The sequence below is a fragment of the Ambystoma mexicanum genome, chromosome 7p (assembly GCF_040938575.1).
Source record: "Ambystoma mexicanum isolate Mex_15411 chromosome 7p, UKY_AmexF1_1, whole genome shotgun sequence".
Taxonomy (NCBI): domain Eukaryota; kingdom Metazoa; phylum Chordata; class Amphibia; order Caudata; family Ambystomatidae; genus Ambystoma; species Ambystoma mexicanum.
This window is the reverse complement of record NC_090939.1, coordinates 794238772-794257343: the sequence shown is the minus strand read 5'-3', so window position 1 is coordinate 794257343 and position 18572 is coordinate 794238772. Positions and strand designations below refer to the sequence as shown.

Genomic DNA, 18572 nt, shown 5'->3' with positions numbered 1-18572 from the left:
CAAGAACACTTTGAAGAAAATTCGACCAGTATGGGGATGGTGTCCAGGCGGCTTACGAGTTGGATGTTCCTATCAAACTCAAGGGAAGAAGTTAACCTTGAAGGGCTTCTCTGTCGATGGAGTCTCAGGCAATTCGGACCTGCAGCAGGGCTTCACCGGTGGACCAGGAGTTGCAGCAGTTGTCTTCCTTCAGCTCGTCTTCGGTTCTTTCGCTCCAGTTGTCGACTCTGCTTTCCAAGTCCCAGAGACCTGCTTTTAAATAGTTTTCCCCCATTCATTCCAGGCTAGCTGTCACTCACACAGCAGGGTGGCTGTCCTTGCCGGACAGCGAGCCGGCCAATCACCCTAGAGTGCATTTGGGTCTCCTAGGAGACTAAGCACAGGGAGTTTGGGGCACTCCCCTCACATCTTGTCCACCCCAGACACTTAGGCACCAGCGGCCAAAGACCAAAAGGACTAAACCTGGTTTGGTGTGCAAAGACAAACACAAGAAAGATCTTTCCAAAAATAAATGGCGAAAAAAGTTGACCAGAGTCTGGTTTTACAGAGAAGGAAACATTGCTATAGTTTGTTCTAAACCACTGCCACCAGCCATTTCAAGTGGGATAGGGTAAAATGTGACTGTTACATGAGTGTTTAGACTCAGGGGATGCTAGGCAACCCCTCCAGCACTTTATAGGAAGATAGTGTGTGCTGGGTCTGTACATTTGAAAAGACTATTAAAGTCAATTTAACTTTACATGCTCTGGGAGACAGTAGTCAGTCCCAGAGAATGTATTTAAACTTTGGGGAGTCTGAAAGATACCCCTCTGCTACTGCATTGAAGGTGCTGTGTGAAACATAAGAAAAAGATGATGCCTATGGAGTTGTTTTAAAACTTCATATACAAAGAACACAAAAGTAAAACACACATCAAAATACATGAACAAGTAGAAAAAAGGCTCACACTCTTCCCAGGTCGAAATTAAAATCCTAGAAATCCAGCAAAGTTGCTGGGGGTCTCAAATGGCAAGGCAAATTAACACATTCTTGAGAATTCTCCCTAACATTCCTGCTTCAGGCCATTTGTTTTCATTTGTTTCGCCTGTGCCCACAGTATTTTTTATCAATCTCCTTAGTGTTGGAAGCTTGCTCTTTGAAGTGGGTGCCGCCATGTTCACACATATTAGTTATGCTCTAAACAAAGATTACTTTTCTTGACGTCCATGCTTTCAGTGACAGCAGGTCAGTAGAACACTGAATTCAGACGCCTTTAGCAGGATATTTTTATTGCGGTTTGTCATTAGATGGGAGATGTTACATCCAGGCTGGAAGTGGAAGATGACCTTGTGAAGTTTTGCCCACAGCCAGCAAAGGGGTCTGCCCTGGGCTGACATTTTTTGTATGAAGACAAAGTCACTGGAGTTTTGTGGGTGAAAAATAATATACATTGCTCTTTGTCAATCCACACATGTTTTGTTTTCCTGACATTTTTCTGTGAGCAGTGATGTGTTTTTCACGTTTTCTTTTTTCAAACCGTTTTTATTTGCACACATTTGTGCAGGCCATTTTTGTTTTCAATGTTTAAATATCCTCTTTTCCATGTGACAGGGATCTTTGATTTCTCCTTCTTTTGTAAATTAATATGTTGCTTGTCCATTGGTAATTACAGGTAGGCCCATTTACAAATGGCTCTTTAACTTTACGTGAAAAACAAAAACAAAAGTCAGGCCATTTTTGTTTCAGTGTTTAAAATATTGCTATTCATGTGAAAGGGACTTCTGTTTGGGGCCTTTAAATGAACCTCACATTCTTAGTTATTTGGTCTCTTCCTCGTTCTGATTTGCTGTTTCGTTTTCTTGGTTTTATATGTATGGTTATTATGATCTATAAAAATGAGTCTGAAAATGTTCAAATGTAAACTGCTAAACGCAGCTATTTTTAAATAACAATGTATCTTGAACCTAAAAAATAAAAAATAAAAAATCATTATAATAACCATTTTTTTTATATTTTCTATGACTGGGTTTTGAACTCCATGCTGATATTTTCATACAATCTCAAGAAAGATTGTAAAACGAAATTCAGATGAACAACAAAAGGTGATATGACCTGTTTATTGTTGAAGGAGAGTCTATCAACAGTGTTTACCAGATGGGATTCATTTTCTACTGATCTAATTAGACCTTGAGGTGGCCCAGGATTATGTGAGGACAGACCACACAGCCACCATTTGACAGGTCTAAAGTCAAGTGCACTTGGCACAACTGACTCGTGGCCTTGGGTCCATTTAAGTTCTTTCACAAGAGTAAAGCATCTACATACTAGCGAGTTGTGGGTCAAAACATAGCAATCATTGGGTCTGCCTGTTATGCCTGCAATGAAGGCTGACCTGACCTTGGTACATGTTCCCCAGCCCGGTACTTGTTATCTCCCTCCATTGATAGACTGCTGGATTTGAAGCATAGTCAGGAAGGCACAACAGAAGGCCATAGATAGATCTCTGGGAGCACCTACTGTCCTCTTTTCAAAATACGTCCTATCTTATTTGTTGCCTTGTTGCTAACTATTTGGGCACCCAGCACCTGTTCCTGTCTCTCTGCTAAAGTCACTAACTTCATCATGTGCACCGGGGACAAAGAGTTTGCAACTGGACCTGCATTGAGACCATTCCTCGTATTCAAGCAGACTGTTGAAGCCTTCATCCCAGGCTCTTTCGGTGCATTCTTAAAGTGATATATTTTTGTTTTGCTATATAGTAGGCTTCCCCAGGGATAAGATTGGACTACGTGGGGGGACTATAGAGTGACCCCTCCCTCACAGGTATCATGCATACTGTAGTCTACAATTCATAGACATTATTAACTGCCTATATGTTACTAGAGTTGCCATAAAACCTGCAGCCTTGTTATCCCATCACCTTTTGGCTTGTCTCTCTTTTGCCATGAGGGGGTTGGGACGAATACCCTGGGTTGTCACCACTGTGCACTTTGCAGGCATCTTCGAGGTGATTTCACTGCTGAGCAGCTTTTATGAAGTCCCCTGCCAAATTTCCAGTTCACACCAATAGTGGGAGTTAGCTATGAAAGGGCCCGTCAGCACTGTAGACTAACGCAGCAGCAACTGTACTTTGCATGCCACCAGACCAATGTTCTACTCAGCAGGATCACAAGAAGGGTATTCTGTCTTGAATTGTGTGGCTATATTGCTAGGGGTGTTTACAGATAGTAGCTGTGATGGGGCTTCCCTGACATTGGTTTACTGAAGTAGTGACTCGGTCAGGTATACCCTACAAGGAAATGGGGAGCATCTCAGGGCGGGGGTGGGGGGGGTGGTTTCAGGGTTCAGCGTGATAGGTGGCCAGTAAAGAAACTTAAGGTTAATTATGAGACCCTCAACCCACATGTTGTCACCATTTTTCATATGCATGCATTGGTTATGTATTGTCTTGTCTATTGCAAATATGAACTTTTTTTCAACAGAGATTGTATTGCTGATAGTAAATAATTTAAAATAAAAATGCATCGAATGGAACCTAATAAATATATATATATATTTTTTTTTTTTTTTTTCAGAAAGAGCTTCTATAATGAGTCTGTTTCTCTTCTTCTTTTCATTTTGGGTATACCTGTGAACGCTATCACATAAATATCCCAATTCATACTTCTGAATGAGCTGCCCCATCCACATGTCATGGCAACAGCTCTTTCGCTCATATTAACTATGGAAATCTGGGACACATAAGTTGAAGCTTGAGTAATCGCTAACCAATTAACCATGGTAGTTAATTATTCCCGCTCTGTTCCACCAACCAAGCTGGCTTGAAAGTTTGCACCGTGTTAATCACTGCTTCCTTATGGGGTGTCATGCTAATCATTTGTGGAAACCCTTAATGACTCTTGAACGAAGCCGGAACAGGACCAATGGCTCCACGGGGTGGGGGCGGAGGGGGGCGGGGGGTGGGCTATAAAACAGAAAAGCTAATTACGGCTTATGGAAAAACGATTTCTCCATCCCCCATTCAAAAGACGCTACGAATATAACTTCAGAGTAATTTTGGAATATCTCAATTGAGGACTAAACCACAACATTTTACATATTCAGTTATATTTGGGGGGTTACGTGATAAAATTAAATCTGAAGAAAACATGGCACATGAAATCAGAAGCAAAATTAAGTGCGATTTTCATATTCAGAATGGCCAGCCGATGTCTACACTTAACACGTACTCTCTATGCCTCATTGAATATACGTCCGTGCGCTCTAGCTGTGCTCATTTCTATGGTCAACTCACCAACAAACTGAGGACAAAGAACTGAGCATTCCAACAGATGTCCCCGGGCACAGACGCCGCGCCAAAAAAAAACGCATGTTGAATGGCACCTCAGACGTCCACTTTCTCGGACATTTGTGTTGCAAGAGGGTCTGAAACATTATGGGTTCCGTCACAAAAGACAAAATTTGCTGTTGATATTTCTTATATAAGCTGCACACCTCTCAGAGCGCTCAGATAACACACGCCATTATCACAGAGCAGTACCCCATTTTCGACCTCAGAAGGATGAGTGGAGCCTGTCGGATTCGAACCTGCCACAGCCCTATGGGATTATTGCAGCCGCTAATGCTTTTGTCTGGAAGACGTAATTAGCCTCACACAAAACCAGGAGGAGGTGGTGAGTTAAACTTTTCAAACGTGTATCTTGACGTCGTGGTAAAATAGCCTGCATTCAAAATAAATACATACATACATACATACATACATACATACATACATACATACATACATAATTAATTACCGGCCGTTTTACCTCTACTGGCAAACTTGCAATCTGTCATTCTGCTTGTGTGTCTCCTCACATGTTTTTCGATGTAAAATTGATTTTTACAGTAATAGGCAGAGATCAGTTTGATACCTTCTTTGGAAACGTGTACACGCAAAGGTAACATCTTATCAAATATATAACAGTTTCTGTATTGCCATATCCGAAGGGTATATAACTTGTTTTTAGAATGCAACAAGTTGTGTTGGCATACATTTATATTACATAAGCATCGCCGTTAGCACCCAACAACCACACTTTTAAAAAGTTTTGTCTATTTAAAAAAAAAAAAAATGTTTGGCAATCACAAATATTGTGTAAACGTGAGAAACACACGCGCGAACGTAACAGGTTTTTATTTGAGAACATCAATGTGTTGTGACATTCCAAATGGAGATGAGGAGGCGCGAACCGAAGAAGTGCAGGAAGTTAGGAGCAGGGGGCTTCACAGTGCAGCAGACGTTGTCCGCATGGGGGGCTAGGAGGGAGACGGTGCAGCAGAGCAGGAGGTGCGGGGGCAGATGACACTAGAAATCAACAACACAGTGAGGCAAACACCATGTCCCTGTCACTCACGTGATAATAAGGGCAATGTGTTATACCAGTATTTGAAATACATAATTAGCGTGTGCTACATGCGAAACTGCACCCATGTTGTTGGCACATGGCTGAACCTTTACTAAAATGGGTAAATTCACATTATCGTCAAAGAAAATTGAGGGAAACAAGCCACGGGCCACGATTGGCATAGTTATGAGAGTGTAGTACAGCCTGCCTTCGCCTGTTTAGAAATGTAAAATAGATTTGCATTGCACATTCCTTACTGCATACTTGACTATTATTTTAAATCGCTCAATCGTGCAGGTCCAGTTTTAATAACACGTGGCAAATGCAGCATTTCCCAAGCACTCCCGAAGTTGGCAATGCAATGAAGAATGACTACTGCGTTTATGGTATGAGCCGGATGTACGCCCTGCCCGTGCCGGAAGTAAGGAAACCATTGAGCATTTCCTTTCCTTATGTCTGTCATATAGACATCAGATGGCCCTCTACTTAAGCCCATTTTAAAACAATACAGAATCAGACATCTCCCAAATGCTTTAGCCCTGTGTAAATTGTCCAGCAACAATGTAATGTTTTCGCAGTTTCCAAGTTCATATTTAGAACATGGCGGCATAGGAACAAGTGTGGTCCAGCACCTCCTGACATACCGATGGAGGGAAACGATTAATACGGGGACAACCTAACGCCTTTGACTACTCGAAAAACCACCTGGAATTTTCTCAGTTTAGAGTTAGCATCTATTGCAAAACGACCGTGTGGTTATGTATCTATAATAATCAAGTGGCATTATCACAGAATCAAGTTAGATAGTCACTGCTTTGCAAGTATGGACATAGTTCATCTCAAGGTCCTTTGCAGCCCACAATCAATCAACCATTCAGAGTATCACCAAAAGCATCGCGGGGCTGTCCAGGTGCAAAGAAAGAGAAAACACATTTAGGCAAACAGATGGGTCTTTAAGCTACACTTGAAAAGACCAAAGTCTTGTAAAACGGATCCCTACTGGCAGCACATTCCAGAGTTTTGGGCCCGAAATGGAAATAGCCTGGCCACTATCCCATGCTTGATTTTTGCAACTCGCTGTAATTGAAATTAATTGGTTTTGTATGCGTTTTAACACGTTTTATGATATTTATTGCATTGTAGAGTTGTATCATATATTTTGGATGGATTTATCCGAATAAACATTGATTGACACACATCAAAAGGTGCGTAAATTCTCTAGACATCATTAGGCTATTTTCTATACAACAAAGCAATAGTATCAATAATGGTTTTTCGACCTGGCAGAGGTTCAAGTCACAGTGAACTCCATGTGTCCTGAGTTTTATTCTTTCAATGAGAAAGAACTTGAGGGCATTATTGTGTGTAAAGGAAAATGTGTGGCCATAGGAGACTATGGGCCTCATCACGAGTTAAATGCAGCATTTAAGGGTCTGCCCGATCTCGAGTTGGGCGGAAAGTTGGAGTTTTATCTCCATCTTTTTGCTCGAGGTAAAAATCACGCTTTCTGCCCGTTTTCAGCCGTTTTTGGCGCTATTACTGCTGGCGGTAATAGTGCCCAAAATCCCCATGGACTCAAAAAATGGGGAATTACAGCCTTACCACTACTCGTGATCCGAGCAGCGTTACCGCTATTAGCTTTGGCGGTATTATCGCTGGAATACTGCCAAGGTCATGATAGAGCCCTACTATATGTCCTTATTGTGGATGATAGACACATCAGTGTAGCAGTGTGGTTAATTTGTCAGTGGTTACTTTTGTTTGTTTATGTGACTTATAATACATACTAATCATCGAAAAATAGTACTGTGTTAAAACCATTAGATCTTGAAGGCAGGTTTAGCTGCCTGAGAACCAGTGATACTGTGACTGCTGAGCCTACAGCTTTGGCACCTTTACTTGCAATAGAAAACTCCTGTAGTGAAGGTGGTCCATGTCACATGAGTGGGTTGAGCAGCATTTCAAAAAGTTTGTATGCTCTCCTTAAACCTTGCCCCAGGATATACTTTTAAAAAGTTGTAATGCGTGTGTGAAAAATGAGCTAAAACATGGCGCTTCTGAGAGCTCAGTTAGAAGGCAGACATTAATTCTGCAACAATTGCTATATTATATTATGAAACAGAGGAGCTCACTATGAAGGATAGTTGTTGTATTGTTTGCTCAAGGACGAGCCGAGAAGGGAGTCAGAGATGGGTAGGTGCATTGATAAGGGGTGCTGCGAATGAGCACACAGGAGACAACGTGGGTTTTTCCACTATTGCCTGGATTTTCCTGCGCTTTGACTTCCATGCTTGCTGTCTGTCCTTCAGTCGGGGACAGTTTGCAACCTAGGAAGGGTGGAGATTTGTCCCCCACAAGAAGAGAGGTATCCTGATGATATGATATGATATGATATGGCATTTGTAACGCGCCTATACACAGAGAATTGGAATCTCAGGTGATGAAGTCTCGCTGAGAGGGAGGATGCTCTGCTCCAGACCCCGTTAGGATGTGTGATCTCTCTGCCTACCTGCTTCCGGACGGGATACTGTCGATGTGGCCGAGATGAAGTTTTCTCCTACAACTGCACTAATGGTGAGGTAGACCCTTTAATGCCCATCCTTGCATGTTTATGTATAACCAATTGCATGTATTCCAATAGCTATTTGTATGCTTATTAAGTGTATGAATAAAGGCCTGTAAAGAGCCAATTATATTTCAATCATTGGTCTAGGTGTGTATTATTGCTTCCTGAGTCCAAGAACTTTTGGCCCGTGTAATAGGGTGAGTAGTTCAGAGGTTATTATGTGTTCGAAAACCAAAACATAATGGTGCTGTGAGCAGGGTTTTTGTGCTGAAATTGTTGCCAGGGACCAAGCGAATCTGAAGCTTGGACACAGAAAGGCAATCTTTCTTTCACTTTTATGACGTGTAAGTGTGTGAGGTATTATTGGTAGGGACACACAACATCCATTGACACCATGAATTTCCTATTTAGGAAAAAAGGAAGCTCCGCAGCTGGAGATTGTCCAGAAGTAATGATCCCAGGGTGGACAAAGAGTCTGTATGACAAACTGGCACAGACTTGGACGTGTGGTGCAGGTTTGAGTGAGAATTGGAAAATGGGAATAGGAGAGGTGAGTCTGGTGAGGTAGTGGCGTGCTTACAACAGGTACTTGTAGAAAAGGGAAATAAGTGCTCAGCTTTGGGCAGACGAGGTTGGGTTTTGTTGCATGCATTCAGAAAGGTGCACCAGCAGAATGTAGAATCGCAAGTGAGTGTCCTGCAAAAGGAAAAGGAGGTGGCTGCTGCTGTGAGCGTGACCCTATACAAATATCAAAAGAGAAGACGGAGAGTGAAAACCCACAAGGTGGCAACAGTGATTGCCTATGCAGCGGTTGATTGGGACCCCGATGGGACGAGGATGTGCTCAACAGTACTAGTTCAGAGAGTGGCTCGGATAAGGAGGTACAGTCCAAACCAGAGCCTGACAGAAAGGAGGTGACTACTAAACTAGTTACGCTGGACCACAAACGAATAATCCCGTAGGTGGTTTAGTGGACTTGACAACATTGAAGGATTATTCTCAACAAGAGGTTGAGGAAATAATATACCGTTTGAAACAGAGGGATAGTGAGCCTCTGTTAACATGGATGGTCAGATTATTTGATGGGGGTGCGGCAGGTCTTCTTGTAGGTCTGACTGATTCTCCACGATTTTTGCCATTATCTCATGAAACTAATATCCAGGAGATATGTGCAGGACTGCCTCCAAATGCCCAGGGAAGAGATTAGACAATTTCTCTATTACAGTTAGCTGCTCAAGGGTGTAATTGCAAGTATCTGATTACATCTGACTGACCTAGCTTTGAGAAGAAATGGTACACACTGAGAGAGGCAATTCAAAGACTTAGGGAGCATGCCATGAAAGACGCCATCTATAATGAGGATCCAGAATATATGGGAGTAGTGACATTATTGGTATCAGCATGAAACACAATCATTTGGACTGCTCCAACGGCATGGAAAAATGTCATTATGACTTTGTTGGTGGGGATGACCGGTAAACTAACAGACAAGGTGGTGGATGCTATCAGACAGCAGACCCATGGGAATGGGACAAGATGGAAGAGAGTCCCAGAGAGAGAGAGGGGCAAAGTGATAAATGGACCCCTGGAAAGAGGTTTGATAGTAGAAATACACATGTATCCAGAAAATACATGTTTTTGGCACTGCTGAAAGATGGAGTGCCGCGCAAAGATTTCGATGGAATCGAGACTCGCGAAATGTATCAGCTATATAAAAAACCTGGGCTTGAAGGGAAAGAGCAGTATAAACAAGTGAAAAGGCAGGATGTGAACAAGCGGGGAGGAGACCCTTTTCTCACCGCCTGAAGAGGAGATGGATGACGGCTCCCTGGGAATGCCTTCACCATATCAGCCAATTTATGCTGATTTCCGGAAAGTTGTAAGTGTGATGTTGGAGACAGAGTCCAAATACATGCATTTGAAATATGAATAGGGTTGCGGTCAAACTCTCGTAGCGTCTGCCCGGATTAAGGCAGACAGACAACCTCATGTGAATGTGAAATTATTTTGGCAATCAGGAAATACACAAAAGGTTCAATCTTTGATTGATACCGGGGCAGATGCCTCATTGTATCATAGCAATCCTTCAAGATTTAATGCAGACATTTCACCATTACTGGTCTGGGAGGGAAAGAGACCCCTGCAGTTCAAACAAAAGTTGATATGAGGATTGGCCATTTGAGAAGAAATAAATATCAAGTGTTGATTGTTTCCATACCTGAATACATTGTTGCCTTTGATATTCTGAAGGGAATGACTTTAGGACTTGGAGGTAAAAATGTATCACATCAGGGTGAGTGCATTGACATGTACCCCCATCATAGTGGGAACATTGAACATGCCCCTGTGTAGGTTCCTTAGCCACAAAACAAGTATTTATAAAACAATATTGTATTCCTGGGGGGCAGAAGGAGATTTCAGACACCATTAAGGGGTATTTTGAAGCAGGTGTGCTACATCCTGTAACCATGGCTTGGAACAATCCAGTCTGGTCGGTTAAGAAGCCGGTTAAGAAGCTGGATGGAAGCTATAGGATGACTGTATTTTTTGTGTTTTGTTTTATGTACATGCTCTCCCGATGATCCACTAAAAAAATAGTGGTGAAACACGTGTAGAGAGTAAGAATAATATTGGATCAATAACTGAATGAATAAAACATATACATCAAAAAGAAATCATTGTGGAATAGATGATTTGGAAATTACTATAAAAAGACAGACACGACCCAAGTTGGATATCATAGTAGATAGTTGGCACACTGAGAGAATTACCACATATTTTCACAGAGTTTGGGATAGTCTTAATTTAGTGACCTCATCATAGACGATTTACCAGGGTGATGAGGATCAGGAGAAACTGAGCGAGTTTGCAAAAAGATTAATATAAGCAAACAGATTTCACCTCAAAGAAGTAGATTCAAGTGTATGAGTATTAAAGATAACCAATGATCTGACAAGTATCACAAAGAATGTCTTAACAAGTCTTGTTTTCAACATCAGCGATGCAGTAAGGAAAATGGAATGGGACATCACCTGTGAAGTAGTGCAGGACTACCTGAATGGTCAGGTAACATCATACAAGATAATGTCACCCATCAGACATGGCTTGAAGCATTGAAAGAAGACATAGGGCCTCATTACGACCCGTGCGGTAAGGGGTTAACAGCGCGATAAAAGGTGGCAGTGCCGATAACCCCTTGCCGCCTAATTACGAGGTCCCTTTGTGGGTCCCTACCTTAACAGCTGGTTTTACCAGCCATTAAGGATTGGACCCGCAAAGGGACCTTGGAGGTAATTACGGTACCGCAATTTGCGGTACCGTAACTACCGCCTCCCCCATTTCCATTGAGCTCTATGGGGGCAAAAATGTGAATGGGTAAGGACCAATGGTGAATCGTGAATAACCGCCCCGCCAACCTTGGAATGGGGCGGTAATTCCACCATTCACCGTGGCGGAATCAGTAAAATACCGGCGGCAACCATGGCGCTAGTAGCGCCATGGTTACCGCACGGGTCGTAATGAGGCCCATAGGGTTCCCAACCAAGCTGCAGCCGTGGAGATAACCATGAAAATATGTCAGTTGGCAGTACAACACTGAGATTGAGTCTGATTGTTCAGTACCTATAAAATGACAGCAGTAATATCAGCAGGCTCTTTATGGGGCTGGGTCATTCACTGAGATGTCTGGAAACTGCAGGACGCAGGAGAAGAACATTAGTATGTGCTACATATGCCTTAAATGAAAGCAGGTCTATCGATAGGCTTGGGCATCAGTTGGACTTTAATGGTTCCGGAACTTCCTTAAATCCAATGTATGTCAAAAGTAAAGACTGGCCACTTAATCACTGTCACAGGAAGGGTCTACTGGGAAGGTGCAGGTTAAGGTTTTCTGCCAAATGGCACTCATCTGTCTATGGCACACATCTGTTATGTGCTCCCTAGAGACAATTTCGAAAATTATTTTTGGGTTTTCTCTTACCAATCTGACTGTACAACATACTATTAATTGTCCTGAAATGGTTTGATATAATATCTATTTGAGATACAAAACGAGTGACCTTTGGGTATATTTAATTCCATACCATTTTGAAAATGTGTAAAACCTTTTACTTGAAATGTTTGAATTAACTGGTGTCAACTTATGTTAAAAAATTGCTGTACATCATATACATGAAGTATAATCATTGTGTAAAACTGAAGAAAACCCCTTATGTGTATTTGTTCAGGGCTTCTATTTCAGAACAGAGATACTATTCTGGTTTACTGCCCCACTTCTGCAGAGCTGTATGGAATAAAACCTGGTTCTGCCTTAGCTGCCTCTTTCCCTATGGGGTTATTGGAAGACGAGATGCAGGTTTCTGGACCAGAAAATGCTAAAAATAAACAATCCACAGATGAGTACAGACATATAGCATCTTACAGATCAGCTCATACCATTACCCTTCTTGCATTTCTATGGTGGAGGTGGAAAAATGCTGGATGAGGGGTAGGGGGCTAGACATTGGAGATAGGTGCTCCCTTGTGGAGTGTGGTGCTAAGAAAAGATAAGGAGGTGTGGGGGAGATAGTGGGCATGGCATGGATGGGAAAGAGGAATGAGGAAGGTGAGCATGACTCTGGAGGAAGGCCAACAGAGGACAACCTGGGATCAAGGCGTCCAGCTTACAAACAATGCACAGTGTTCGGTAGGCATTGCATTCTTAAAATGTGGTGTTATATGACAAACTCTGATACATTTTTGAGGCTCATATGCCTAACCTTCTGGGAGCTTGCAATTTCTTCTTTAACCTGATCAATCATATCCTATTTACTGTAAAGTGTCATAAGCCTCGGGATAACAGATGCCCGAAAGTTAGATTTATAAGAGACGAAGGCTATATTATCTCAGCCCGAAACTAAGTAATTGGGTTCAACTAAGGTATTTGGGCATAGACTACACCATAGGCCATAACAAATCCTTCGTACTCAGTCAGTCACTCCCCTTAGCTTCCTTCTTCCTCATGGTGAACAAATGTGACTCTCAATGTCTGTATTTTTGCACTTTTTGGCTATGATGCCTTTCTTGTCAAGATTTAGCTCATTAATAATTGTCAGAGTTGCATTGGGTCTGGGGAATATTGGTGTGAATCCCTTTTTAGTCGGATGTAAATCTTCAAGGCTCTGTTTCCCCCATCAGCTCAGGGATTTCAACAGAACCTCAGTTCCAGCTGAGCCCTTTCCAATTTACATCTCATGTTCGTCCCTAGTGATGGTCTCTCTCCTTTGTTTGTATATGATTCATGCCAGACTAGACTGGCTGTTTTCTCCCCATTTGACTACTTGTCCACTTCAACTTTGTTTGTCTCCTCTCTTATTTCCAGCCACTCCTTGATGTTCTTCTTTTCCTTCGTTGTAGCATCCTTCACTCCTTCTTACTCAGATGTTCTCTCTGGCACTCCCTTCTCACTCCTCTGTTCATCTCTTAAATGCCCTCTCTCCTTTATCTGTTATACTCCTCAGCCCATACCCTTCACTACTTGGCTCTTTTATATTCCCTTCCTCATAGCTTTGTCTCCTCTCTCTCTCTCTCTCTCTCTCTCTCTCTCTCTCTCCCCCTTTCTCTCTCTCTTTCTCTCTCTCTGTCTCTCTCTCTGTCTCTCCCTCTCCCTCTCTTTCTCTCTCTCTCCCTCTCTCTCTCTTTCTCTCTCTCTGTCTGTCTCTCTCTCTCTCTTTCTCTCTCTCTCTCTCTCTCTCTCTCTCTCTCTCTCTTTCTCTCTCTCTCTGCATGTCTCTGTCTCTCTCTGTCTCTGTCTCTGTCTCTCTCTCTCTCTCTCCTTCCTGTTCTATGTGCGTGCTCTCCACTGCCTTGTATGTCACCTCTTCCCTGTCAATCCCCTCTCCCTTATGTTACAGTCAGTGCCTCTCCATTACACTGAGCTTCTCTCATTTTTTCTCCTCCTGTCCACTGTGTCAACTCCCCTCTACTCATTCCATCTCTTTTCTCTGATTTGCACTTACTCACGTCCATCATCTGCTCTTCAAAATCGCAAACGTAACAGATCATTTGTAATTTTATATATCTTATGTAATGGTGTGATTAATTTCATTTGGGGCTTTGTCATATGTGACTTCTGTGACTGGCTAACTTGCTCTGAAACAACCAAGCTTCCAGCTGCATTAATATGTATTGCACACATCAGAAGCAGTTTAACGTGTGCAGCCTTATCTTAGCTCACCACCATCTTGCTTTCATCATGTCCATGGCTTGTGTATGCCTGTACACGTTTTTTGACTGAGCCTGTTTGTTCCTCGTTAAAACTCATGCTCCACTTCACAAACCGTTCACATAACGATTTGAAGTCTAGTGCATGCAAGAGTATAGGCTTCATTATAAGTTTGTCGGTTTTCCGTGGGTAATTCTGGTGGGATACCGGCAAACTGACCTACCATTTCTGCCTCCAGATATCCTGGAATTTCTGGAATATTGCAGGTAGCAGAAAGGGCTGGAAATCCCCCATAGGACTTCATAGAGGAGTTTGCCGGTATTACCACTGCTGGTAAAACTGGCATTTCTCTACTGATGGGGGCCTAATTTACCTGCAGGTAAATCAGTGACCCCACACCGGCAGACTCGTAGTTTAGTTTTGCGGTGCTGTAAAAATGCTGTTTGTTGACAATATTTAATTCGAATTATTTTATTCACTTTTAATTAATCCATCAACATTTTTACATCTACTGTACAATTTCTTGTTATTAACATACGTCTATACATTTCAAATGAAATAGGAACAATGAAAAAGGGCAGTTACAACAAAAAAGAGACTCACTTCTTCATAATCTTAATGTTTGAAAAGAACAATATAGTTCATGTTTTAGAATATGTTAGTCGATTAAACCAAGATCTGCTTCTGTAAGCACAGTGATCAGAGTGATATGCAAATTGATGTTTCCCATCTGAGAACAAGAAGTGAGTTAAAGGGTCGTTGCGTTGTCCTGAGTGGAAACCATCCCATAACACAGGTGATTTGGCCATGTTTTCTTAGTCAGCATGCTCCCACATTTTTGGATATTTTGAAAAACCTGGCATTTTTAGCCAAAGGGGTCACCCAGATGTCGACCCATTGATCACTGTGCTTTTAAAAAAGAAAAAAAATCTTTTATTTTAACATACACAGGTCCATTACAATAACAGCCATAGTAATAATCTGCATCTTGTATAACATTGTTACGTTCACAGTTTACATTAGATATTGTTTGGTTGTGTTGCGCCGTCTTCATCCCCATTGTCCGCAAGATACTGTTTGTATCTGCCCCAGATGTTCCTAGGGCGAGTGCTAGATTGCAATAAGTCAATGTACATTTCCTTCTTACCATGATCCCTGTGCTTAAAGAGGCACAGCTTTACCGGACTGATGATGCCCAGCAAGGCAGAAACGTGTGCTGTGTTTGTTGTTGGCACTCTTGTTCAGGCGAGATATGCCTAGCCTTGCCATGAGGGTATGTGATTGTGAGAGGGAGCAGCCTAATATGAAAATGTATATTTCTCTTCCCTGAAAGATACTGTGAGATAACATATATCTATAGCTCTTCCTCAGCAGAAAACTTCAAATCGAACAGTTTATTTGTGTATTTGTTATCAGGCATGGACATCCAAGATGTTTGCATATTTTGAAGAAGTCGAGGTATTACCCTAAGTTGCTAAGGTTGTTCCAGATGTGGCTACGTTGCTCACTGTGCTCAAAGAGGCACAGCCTAACTGCCTGGATGATGCCCAACAAGGCAAAACACATGCCCGCCATTTCTGTTAGTACTTCTGCTCAGAAGATAATTACCTAGCATTTCTGTGATGGACTGTCAGTGTGGGTTGGGCCACACACGCGTATGCATAGAATATTTCTCCTGTATGAAATGTACATGTAGCCAACACCCGGAAAGCACGTCTGGTTTTAGGCTCATAATCAGCGCTCCCGGAATGAAGGGGGCCAGTCCCATACCGGCCCCCTTCATTACCGGGGCACCAGCCTTATAATGAGGCCCATATAGTTTTCTAAATATAATTCTACAAAATTTATTTTCACATAATATTGTTGGCCTCTTCTTGAAAGGTAGGGGACAATATTGTTCTCCTTTAAATTCCTTTCAGTAAAATCATCTCTGAATACGAACAGTGTGTTGTCTTTTGCAAAATCTACAGGTACAACATTATACATTGAGGGTCAATGTCAATATTGCTACCAGTAGTAATGCCCAAAGAGTATTTTGAGGCTGATCCACTGCCTTTACTGCAAAACACAATATATTTCATGAGCTACACATTGTGGCTGTCCTAAATGCTGTCTGAAAGTTATATTTGTATGTATCATCTATGGTTTTTAAAATATGCACCTGATACTTTAAATATGCCATGTTCTGTATTTGATGGAAGAGTTCACAAACCTTTTGGAATTTCTGGGGCACTAGGGATGTGTAACTATATCTGTAGACTGAAAGATTACATATTCTTTATATCAAGTGTTCAAAGTTAATTAGATATAATTTGGGAGAGTCCAGTTGGTCTACCTACAACAAAGATTTGCATTAAATAACCAATGACCATCAAAATCAAATCATTGTCCTACATCCTCCCAGCATAACCTATTACCCCCTACTATTATCTGACCAGGCTCAATTGGTTAATACACTTCGTATATGGAGGTTCCAAGGACAAGAACTTCCAAGTGTTTCCAATTCCTTTCCAGACCTTGGATGTTACATCTGGGGGATTTATGATGAAATTATGATGTTCCTTAGTAGTCACGAGCCGCCCGAATATCTTTTTAAAAAACCCAATCCCACAAGGAAGCTGCCAAGTGTCCAGGTAGTATCCAGTAGATGGTGGGGGGGCATCTGACCCAAGTATAGCATTGAAAGCTTGAAAACAGCACTATTAATGTTCATCTTGCCACCCTGTGTAGCTTCACAGGGTCTATATAACCCAGATATCAGTAGGTAGTCCAAAATCATCATCTGGATGTTCAGCCAGGCTTGGTGCTCAGTGTTATCACCTGTTGTCTGTACTTGCTGGGTCAAGAAATCCTGTACTTCTGCACATCCCATGTCTCATTTGATCCATTCCCCTACAGATGCAACAGTAAGTACCAGGTTTGTTAGCAGACCTTTAATCGTGGCTCTCAGAGTATATGTGCAACTCGCTGATGTTAGTTTCTACATTGGTTGATTGTGACTCAGAAAGAAGCTATGTTGCCTTTTCCAATTTCTGATGATTTTCGTCATGTAACTGTGCCTTGTTAGCATTCAACTCTGCAACAACCAAATTAGCAACATCACAAAGGTGCCCTCCTAAATCTCTCTTTTTCCTGAGGAGGAAAAACAATGCGCGAATGGGCTCAGTGAAGAGAAGCTGTTTGGTAATTGGGAGGTTATTTGGAATATGGATAAGAGTAGAAGAAATCATGCCCCATGACCTCTCCTTTGATTGTTGCAAGTTAAGTTACCACAGCTGCTGTGTTGCTATTTTGGTAAGTCCCTGAAAACATAACACACTTAATGAATAAGAAGGAGAATAGGAAAACTGTGTGCATATATATTTGGGAAGTAAATAGGAGAGATGTGCTTCTCAGGGAAAGGTCAACAATTGTAATTATGTTGTATGTGTTTGTTTCCATTTTACCAGATGTTTGTCATTTGATCAATTGTTCAAATTATCTTTTTACTGCATTTGCTAACATACATGGGAGGGTTTGAGCCAGGGCATTTTTTCTCCATCTCTTACAACAGTGCCTGAGTGTAGTTGTGATTTGTTGCATCATGGGTAAAACTGATGTTGTCCTAACAGTAGTATTTGCAGATAGTATTTTTGTATGTTTAATATGTATAGCCAATTAAGAATGGTATAACAAACTGTGGTAAATTGTCCCTCTGTTGACTCAGCGCTGGTAGGAATACATCCTAAGAAATGTCAAATTCAACAAAACTATGTTCCACAATATCCACAGTTTCTGCCCTGCCAGGCAACAAACCAGAGCCTCTTCCTCCACAGTTAACTGTCATCCTAGGCCATTGTTATTATTTGGAAAATGTTTACGGTCGGATTATGCTGCTTGAAGTTAGCTTTTAAACTTGAGGTTATTGTTTCAGCCTGTTAATTTATATAGTTATCTGAGTTATATGGTTGAAAGCCAATAAAAATTATATGAGCAAGACATTAGCCCCCTCCCCTCATGAACCACGCATCAGCGCATGGAGAAGTGGACCCATCTGCAACCTCTGACATAAGCCAGCGAGATTGTAGAGTATGTTTAATCGTCTTCGCATTTGCCGTGTACGCCTAACTACTGCACTCCTCGCACTCAGAGACGATCCAGGCACTTCTTAATAGAAGTTACAGGCCACTGCTTGTCACCGAAGTAAGCGTATTCTTAGCATTGTCATTTTCAAAGAGCCCGCTTTAAAGATGGCCTGCTACGTTCCATAAGCCTTTGTAACAGGCTGCTTTCACTGCTTTCGCAGTCTTGCTTCTATGATCTGGAGAGCACAGTCTGGGAAAGTGATGTAGGACAATTGCAACAATAAATGATTGGACTTCTGTTGGAACAAGGCTTGCACGTAGGTAGGCCGAGGTAGGGAGATGGTGGGGTCTTGGGTTCTCGATGCTGGGTGAGG

The 18572-nt window shown here is 41.9% G+C and overlaps 1 long non-coding RNA gene across 1 annotated transcript in view; it reads left to right on the top strand.

Moving 5' to 3' along the window:
- The first annotated feature begins 4323 nt into the window (after positions 1-4323).
- LOC138525565 (uncharacterized) overlaps positions 4324-18572 on the top strand; it is a 96476-nt gene continuing 82227 nt past the window's right edge. Inside the window, exon 1 of the long non-coding RNA XR_011283364.1 lies at positions 4324-4652. This is a non-coding gene — a long non-coding RNA (uncharacterized lncRNA). The remainder of the gene's footprint in view (positions 4653-18572) is intronic.